Here is a 10,329-nt window from a genome sequence, read left to right on the forward strand (position 1 = left end):
ATTGTTGTTGAAAAATTCCTAACTTTACTTGTTTCTGAAATATCGGTGGTGGCCCTTTTTACCCGGGGAACTTTAAGCTCCGCTCTACCTTTATATATAATATATCGCTCCGGCGACAAAATACATACAAATATTTCCCGAGTGGAAAGGGTTAATATCTTTTTCTGGCGCAAATTTTAATTATTTCATGATACTTCTATTAGGAACATAGAAAAATAAATACAAATCAATGTATTATTGCTTGGTATAGTGAAGCTTTTTTTTAATAAAAGATTTTATTTAAATTAAATGCAATAGATACTATGATCAATTAATATGTAATAATGCGTTGTAAGAATCAATATGATTATCTAAAAGTATCCGTAACTAATAATGTTCAGAAGAAAATTAATTTTGAAATAAACATGTGTTAATGGGAGAAGTGCCTTTAGATTAGACTAGACGCCTTAATATCAACTATATTACTTTTCAATTGTGGTCGAACAAACCACATGTGAAAGTAATATTCGTTGTAAATATTACATACATAGAAATATTTGATAAATATCTGTAATTGACTTTAAGAAACGAGTGGTGCAATAGAATCATATCTAATCGTAAGCGGCTCATAGCCTACGCACAAAACTATACAAAAGCAATTAGTCAAAGCACAACGGCGTTATTTTCTCTCCAAGCGTTAACAATAACGCACTACTGCTAGATCTAGATTAAATGAGAATAAAGCGGTGTATCCAGGAGCCCGGCTAATTCAATATGTTTTAATTGATTTTTTAGAACACATGACAAACTTTTTGTTGCTTATCTATTATCTGTGGTGTACCATTGCACAAGAAGAGCGTATCGAATTCGTTTATTGAAAGTTACGTACAAATGCGAATTAAAGTACGTTTCTGTGGAATGTTATGACATGTCTTGCAAAATTATTCCCGTGGATTTGACAACATTTTACGTTTTAGTTATATTATTGCACATATTTTTTTGAATTGCATCTTATATAGTTTAAAACTGTCTGATGAACCCCAAGAACGTTTGTTGGATTTTTTTTTGTTCATTGCATGCTTGGAAAAAATTACAGTATACTCCCTTAATGAGAATAAGAGATATAAGCTTCTCGTGATGGCGTTTCTCTTTTCAATCTGTTGGGATATTTATTAGTGGAAATACGGATAAGATGGCAACTTATGTGGCCTTATTTATAAATTGGCTAGGTTCATTAACGTTTTCGCGACTGTATTGCATGAAGAAAACCATGATAACAATCCTGTCAGATGTCTTGTTGCAGTAATCAGTTCCATCGTGTATCGTGCCTTGAAAAGTTTATTTGGAGGGTGTTTTTCTCATGTTTTCTGTTCTAACCTATTTATAAATAATTGTAATTATTTTAATTAAAATCAATTAACTTATGTCAGTACTAGTGATTTCGATCAATTTTATTGCATTAATCAGGTGGAATTTTGATTAAATACTCATTATTGTTCGATTTTGGACAAAGTGGCACACTTATACAATCAACAAAAGGACATAGTACTATTTCGAAAACATTGCAGGGCCAAGAAAAAAAATTAAAATTTGTCAAAAGTGATTGGCTTTTAACTTTTACTCTAAATAAAAAGAAGAGACTGTGATAATGTCCCAAAGAAGACGAAACGATTTATTTGTTAACTGCTTATTAAACATTAGCATTTCAGTATGTCCTTAACCTATATGTCATTTTGTCCGTACTATATAGACAAAATGGTTTTTGTTATAGGTTGCATTTTACCTTAATGAATATGATATTATAGTTCCTGCTTAATTAAAATACTATCTTACTGGTAGTCAATGAACCAAAGATAATTAAAAGCTATTGAGACTGTTTACAGTATTATTAAATAAATAAATACAATTAAAAAACAAAACACCATATCATTTTGTCCGTACTTTTCCTACTAATATGGAAAAATCCGTTATAAAAATATGAAAAACGTTATTCTGAGATGTTTCATTACGCTTTGATAACCAATTAGTAACAAATTAAGAACCAATACCTTTGATATATATAAAATTATAAGAAATATTATTAATTTTTAGCATTCGTTTTCATAGTTGACATACTGAAGCAGGAAAATGTAGATTTTAATTTTGACACGAAGTATTGATTATTTTTTGGTATCATGCTTATCGAAGGAGAGTTTTTCAAATTTATTGAGTCTCATTGATATTTTGCTAAAATTTTTAAGAAGTGGTACTAAAACTTATGACCTTTGACAATAATACAAGTATGAATTTTGCAGGATCATGTGTACGTGGGCCAACTGGCAATAAGAGTATGATTACTGTAATAAATGATGTTAATGTAACAGTTATTAGTAAATCATAACGATCCAAAATATAACTTGTAATTCGTGTATATATGCGCATACCTCATACATTATTCATAATTTGCTAACAAAGGCGCGCCGAGCGTTTCAAATGATTCAGATACAACACATTTCAGCTTTGGACATCAACCGATCAAACCAGCAAAACAAAGCAAGTGGAACATCTTCAATATTCTGTATACTAAAAAATTTGAAGTTTTTTATTTAGGCGAATTATTAAGGTAGAGTGGGGATTAAAATCCGCGGGCAAAAAAGTCCACAGCAAAGTTAAAATTTTTTCAACAACAATATTTGCAGGTGGAGGGAAAAAAATGTATAACCAGTCATTGCCTTGATTCTTACGTCATTGCTATTGGGAGAAAAACGGCAATTTTGAAATCAATAACAAAAGTATTTTGTTTTGTTGTTAGTTTCCGTGCTCGTGAGTACCGTTGTTTAGTTTACGAAACCTTAATATAATTTTTAGATATACGTTATGTAATTGTTAACCTCTGTAAGAATCAACTGAAAGTGTGAAAAATAAAAATAAGCAAATGCAAAAGTAAAATAAGTTAAAAAGCTATTATACAAGAAATAAATTAAATAAATAGTTACTCTTACTCTGTTGGTGAATATGATTAACGAAACACCAGATCAAGGATATTTCAATGATATCTCTGTAAAAAATGCATCCATGAAATTTATGTTTTGCATTGGTTAAATAATATATATATATATATAATTTTGTAAAATCCCTTTGAAATTAAAATAAGACATTGGACCTGTTCGCCCCCTGGCCGTCCTAATTTACCCCGCCTATGGGGTTAAAAGAACTAGGCTACACATTTTCTACAAATGCTCGTATTACAAAATACACATTTCTACAATGTTGAGGTTGCTGAGAGTTTTACTGAACATATCAGATAATTGTTTGTTTGATATGTGTTATTTATTGTAAATATAATTTGTTTGATTTGACCATATATATAGGGGGCGTCCATTAATCACGTGAGCGGGTTTTTAAAGATTTTTGGACCTCCCCTCCCCCTTGGTGATACATGGTGATATTCAGAATTACCCCACCTCCCCCACCAAACATCACGTGTATTTTTAGTTATGTGAAAAAACTGTAAAATTTTTGAATAAAGTATTTTTTTTTAAAATGCTTGATATAAAAAAAAACAGTTAAAAAATAAATACACGTGATATCATACTATACCCCTCCTTCCCCCACGTGATATTTTGTAATTTTTTCTCAACCCCCCCCTCCTCCTGAGAACCTCACGTAATTAATGGACGCCCCCTAACATATAATTACCATCACTTATATTTATTATATTTGAATGAACCTAATATTTTTAATTTAAGTTTTTTTTTTTAATTTAATCTTGTACATATAATTTATATATAGAATCTATTAACGTGCGACTCGAACTCATTCAGTGCTGGTATTTAGTGGTAAATATTTTTACTTAAAATATAACTTTATTAATATGTGCAATATAATGTTTTTATATAATATAATTTTTGCTGAAATTGGGTTAATTAAATTAGTGCGCGCGCTTACTTTTATGTAAATTGCTTATATAATTATTAATAATTATTTTCGTAATGTTTTATATTATGGGAATAACTTTCTCAATTTCAACTTTTATTAATAGACAAACGTAACATGGATGGAAGCATAAAATAATATAATAAATGCGCTGTAATTAGTTTAATGCACTCCCAAGAGCTCATCAAAAATAAAAACATAACTTCATCTCATAGAGTCCAATTTTGGTACATGTGCTTTGATATATAACTTTTGTACTCTGAAATACTGCAATTAATCTTGAATATTATTTATCGATATATAGTCTTCTTATTTGTAAATTTTTTTCACTTGCAACTTCTATTACAGCAATTCACATTTTTCACGCACGTACAACATAAATTTAAAAATGATTTTTGAATTTTGGATCACCGGCTTATATTTTGTAATGGAAATTTTCTGACAGATAGATAGATGTAATATTCTTACCTTTTGTGTTTGAAACTCTACAAGTTGTGCATTGATTTGTTTTATAAAATTTTTACTGCATATATATTTTAATGTTAAAAATACTATTTACATCTGATATTTGTTTTTTTACATATGCATTTTTTTTTAAATTTGGATATTAGGAAAATATTGTTTTAGTTTCAGAAATTTGTACTATTATATATGAGCTGTTAAATGATTCTTTGAAATTTCTCTTGTAGTTAGTTTGACTATAAAAAATGGGGAAAAAATCGTTTAAAGAATTAATAATAAACGAAATATATAAAATATGGGCTGAGTTGAACTCTAACTCGATTCAGGGAAGAATAGTATGAGAATTCTCATTGCCATTTCACATCGCAGTGTCCGAATTGGGCTATTTTCAATTAGAAACATATGTTTTATTTATATTTTCAATTGTATGTACAAATATTGAACGCGATACACGAATTCCAATTAGATGTTGTAGGATTCCGGCAGAAAACATCCATGTATACAATGTCCGCCAAATAAATATAAATACATACACATTAGTCACTCGTAAATGTGAATTATGTAAACGCAATATAGAATTGATTATGATTACTAATTTTGATATTTGTTTTTAAAACCATAGGCATTAAACTATTCATGAACATATTTCTTATACCCTGCTTTTTCATATATTATTTCATATTAACAGCCCGTTGAATAGTATATTAATCAATCGTTTTTAAATAAAGCACTCAACAAATATTGAATTGTACATTTACCAGAATATATTCACGCAGTATTAGACATTTTTAGTGATATCATTTTCTATTACCGAATTTTACTAAAATAAGGAATTTTTATAAGTATTTGTTCATAATCTTTGCTAAACATTCTTGTCTCGAGTTTGATAGCGTGGTTTTGTAAATTATTTTATCTATCGTTAGGCCTGCTAATAATTCATTCCATAATACGAAACAATTTTTTAGGCTGTCATTTTATGATTTAAATTTATTCGCGATCCATTTATAGCCCGGTCAATTTAAATCTAAAATCAGGGTGAAGGTTACTATAATTCATAATGGGCTGTAACTTGGAAAAATTGTTTACAATACAATTATAAAAGAAATCTCAAAAGTCCTCATCGATCCGATGCGAGCTAAAAAAATGGCACAAGGCCAAAGGTAAAAAATACCCTTTTGCGATTTTTAGCTAAATGATCAGTTTTATCGCAAAATTACCTGACACAATATTGTAGAGCATAAAATTATCTACAAAAAATGCCTCAATACTTTTTTTTGCTTAGAGCCACCGTTTTAAAGATATATCACTTTGAAAAGTACATATGTTTAAACGCCACCTAAGAGGTAGTGTGCTTAGCTCGTTTTTTACGTGGTTTTCCCAGTAGGCCTATTTTACGGGTCTGTTGTGATTTTGTTTGTTTCGGAAAACTTGCAAAATAATATTCGTGAATTTGTGTTGGTATCATTCTTTAGCTCGCATCGGACCGATGAGGTCTTTTGAGATTTATTTTATAATTGTATTTTAAATAAATTTGCCAAGTTACAGCCCATTATGAATTATAGTAACCTTGAATGCGTAAATTGACCGGGCTATTATGCAGACATAAATCACTTCTGAAAGAGAAATAAAATAAATTCATTATTAGTATTTTACATTTTGCGGTACCTTTGTAACATACATGAATCATCGTTTGTATGACTATCGATTTTTAGTGGAATTGTTACAGTACCGCAAGTCCGCGGTTTGATCCACTAATTCGTTCAACTTTTACTTGCCTAAACATAGAATTATTACGATCAAGGATGTTTTGAGGAAAAAAACCAATAAAATTTAATTTTCTTGGAACTTTAAGGAAATGTGAAAGTGGGAAGTTTATAGATTAATTGTTCTAACATTCTTTAATATATCGAGTGATATGAACGATATACAAACGTGTTGTTTCACTTTCTATCGATGAAGTTTATTACGTACTCACAAAGCATATAATACAATAGACAATACAATATTTGATTTTTAGATTAGGTACTTTGCTTTGAAGATCACTCAAATTACGAATTCAAGTAACCGGTTACATGTTACAAAGCTTACAAGCATTTTTGAGAAATCAATTTAGTTGATGTATTATTGACATATTTGCTATTGATTACTTTGTTTATAAAAGTCGTAATTCAATGAATACTAAATGAAAAATCATTTTATTATTATTAGTTTTTGTAAATACTGTTTGTTATTAATTAGCTGAGAAATTTACTTCGTTATTTAATTTAAACTTTTGTCATTGATATAATCATGGCCCTATTTCGCTTGAGCTGTGCTTTCGTAAATTTTCTAAAAATTACTTCTTCACATCATTATATCTTCTTAAGGCACTTTTACTAACCCAATATCAATAGAAATATTTTTAAAAATGTCATACTGTTGACATATGTGTACTAGATCTTGAATAAATCAATATATGTCAAACTTAAAGATTGCTAAATTATAAATCGTGAATCATAAATAATTTATTCCACAAGTAAATACATATTAAAAATCAAAAGTTGATTTATTACGCTTTAACAAGTATCTTAACCCTTTCCATTCGCTAATTCCAAAATTAGCATGTATTTTACCGCCGGAGCGGCGGTATCCGAGTGGAAAGGGTTAAATCATTTTTATCAATAGGGTAGTGCGGAGCACAAAGGTCTAATTTAACTTTGATCAATTGTATTGTGAAAACCAAACGTTAAGTAAAATGGTATATTAAGTAAAACTCCCAGATAATTCGTTATTGTATATATATGTTTTTTTTTCATTTTTCAAAAAATTGTAATCTGGTCTTTTTTGCCTCATAGGCGAGTTAAAACACCAGGCGGAAAACAGATTCAGTGTCTTATTTTTAAATTTAAAGGTATTATACGGAATAATAGCTACAATGGTGATGAAATGGCACAACAGGTAATTTTAGCATTGTTTTTGAAGTCATTATGAAAAAAAATTGGCGCAATAATCACGTAGATCTCACAACATAAAATGATGTATAGATTTCGGAGATTGACAGTAACTGCTGACTGACTCTTTCATAAGAATTTTTGTGATAATCACTTGTCTTTTGTTTTGCAACGAACGCAAAACTGAATCGAGCCGAGAAAGTTAATTTCTTCGTTTTAAGATGCTTAACTATATGCATAGTTCTGATATTATAATTTTTGTTGCAGCATAATTATGCACGTTGTGCAATTCGCAATTGTTACTTTCGTTCTTAATAATCACATCCAGTTGCCTTATTAGAAGGTGATTGTAAAAAAAAATAATTTGTGCATTGCAAATTTTGCACCAATTCAAATTGCAATATTAATAGTTTAAGGAAATAGAAATAACTTGTTTGATATTATTAAAATCATAATTCCTGGGCTATGCCACAATTACTAACTTTCATACAATTTCACCAGTTTGTGTGATATGATTAACTACATATCTATTTTAACATCGTTTTTTTAATACCAAAATACCAAAACGTGGACCATTGCGTGTTTGCCTTTTCAGAAAATTGTCCAATGAAAATTAATCTGAAATTTTATATTAGGAGAAGTAAAAAGAAATCCATTATCCTTGCAATAGTTGATAACTATCTGTATCTTGGGCCGTATAAGACCGATAAGGTTCTACTAGGCGGCGTTATAAAGATAATATTTCGTACAAAGAAAACTATGAGACAGTTTTGTAATTGATTGGCTCAGTTTTGCTTGAGCGCACGTTAAAAATTGACACTAGCAATGCAAATACACTATATTTTACACTTTTTGTTCGATAAAGGCAAAAACGCAAGCCAGCCGGCTGAAAATCTGTATAGTTTTTATTGTCCTGATATTGTAATAGCTAATTACACCCAACTTTGTTTCTGTCAATTAATTCGGTTAATTTCGATGTCAAAGACGCCAGAATCAAGAGTCTCCAACCGTCATGTAAGTTGATTTTGATTGCCCAAGAGCTAAAGACTGTACAGAAAACTTTTTGGCAATATTCGAATAAGGCTAGATGTATTGGTTTCACACGAAAACCTACTGGACCGAATTTTCATCTGCAAATCGCTGCTGAATCGCGAGAAAATCGCCTAATTTTTGAAGCGATTGGTGACTGGTGATGAGAAGTTGATCTCTTGCGACAACTTAAAGTGAAGACTGTCGTAATCCAAATTGAGATGTAGGAAGAAATGGTAGTCAAGCCAGGTTTTGGATTTTGTAGGTCTAGCAGGGAATTATACTTTGTGAGCCGATTTCTTATGGCATGGCAAAACTATTAACTGTGCGGTTAACAATTAAATTGTCTAATGGAAGAAATCACGCAGAGAAGCGGCCATCTTTAGCCAATTGGAGAGAAATGTGCCAGACACATCGATAGTGGCTCGCCAGAAGCTACAAGAGCTTTGGAGGTTTTTATGCATCCATCTTATAGTTCGGACTTGGCACCAAGCGATACCATCTGTTCCTGTTCGTGGCGAACAGTTTTGCTTATGAAAAATTCACTTCAAGAGAGGTTTGTAAAAATCGACATTCTCAATTTTTTGCTAATAGTGACGAGAGTTGTTATGTGAGGGGCATAATAATATTACATTTAAAATAGCAACAAGTTATCGAACAAAACGACGCATAATTGATTTAAAACAGATCATCCTAATTATAGAAATTAAAGCTTTAATCTTATGCAAAAATAATGGATTTCTTTTATTTCATATAATATAATATATTAATTACTACATTATAGAGAAAAAGTATTGATTTTATTTTGATGAATTGTTAAGAGAAACGAGGAGCAGTTGAGCTTCACGTGCACAGTTATATTATATTTTTTATAAAAATGCGGAGCATGCGGAACTATTAATGAACAATCTAGATTTGAAATTTCGTGTTTTTTTTTAATTACGTGTAATAATATTGTTTAATGCCTAATCATTGCTATACTAACGTATTAAGTTCAATTTATTATCCACATAATTAAATGCAATTTATAAACTATCGGTAATCACATAGCGTGAATACACATAATTAGTACACATTGAAATTTAATTAGTACCGTTTGCAAATTATTGACGCTTCATGTAGGGAATCAAAATGATTGGAGTGCAAATTTTATACGTTTTCATAAATTAACACTCAAGAGGAGTTTCAACATACTAATTATCTGTGAAAATGATATAATGAGATGAAACTTGATATCGGTATCAGTACTATATATAAATAGGCTTTATGAATAAATTGGTTTTACAAAAGGAAAAATAGTGTATACGCAACAATATCAGTTGAGTTTAGTGAGTTGATTTTTCGTCAGATGGAAATGGGAATACTGTTTTAAAATCAATAACATTATATTTATTAATACCTATATTTGCAATTGATTCACCTAGTATGAATATTTGTTAAGTATTACATTTATAAAATACAAATGCTTGTTTCAGGCAAGCAGAATTATTTTTAGCAGTATGTTTGAGTAAATTATAATACTTAAGTCTCTTTTCATATTAGTAGTGGCGAGAGTTTTTTTTAAGAATCTATTTAAAACTAACGAAAATAAAATTAAAAATGGCAATCGAAATATTAAATCTTTAAAGAGATATGTTAGTTAATGTAAATCGTTTAACAATACAATCCGTTATGAATTAATTAGTTTCGGTTCGATTGAACAAACTTTGTTGGCGTAGATTAGTTTATATTGCCGATAATGACGAAGGACCAGATATAATTAGTTACTGACCATATCAGACTATATCAGTTTAGTTTAAATGTTGTATATTTAGACAAAATCCTACGATGTTAAAGGTTGATAGATGTTATATATTTGAATGTTATGTTAATACATTTAGAAGAATTTTGAGATTACTGATCATACTTGTGTTAGTTAAAATTTGGGTTGGACGGATTTTATGGAACAGGATGCATTAGAATATAAGGAAATTTGATACTTCGAAATAGTGGAAAAAAGAAATTAGGTTTTATT

Source organism: Ctenocephalides felis, unplaced genomic scaffold (genome assembly GCF_003426905.1).
Source record: "Ctenocephalides felis isolate EL2017-DRISC unplaced genomic scaffold, ASM342690v1 CF-g0.4_SCAFFOLD_01886, whole genome shotgun sequence".
Classification (NCBI taxonomy): Eukaryota; Metazoa; Arthropoda; class Insecta; order Siphonaptera; family Pulicidae; genus Ctenocephalides; species Ctenocephalides felis.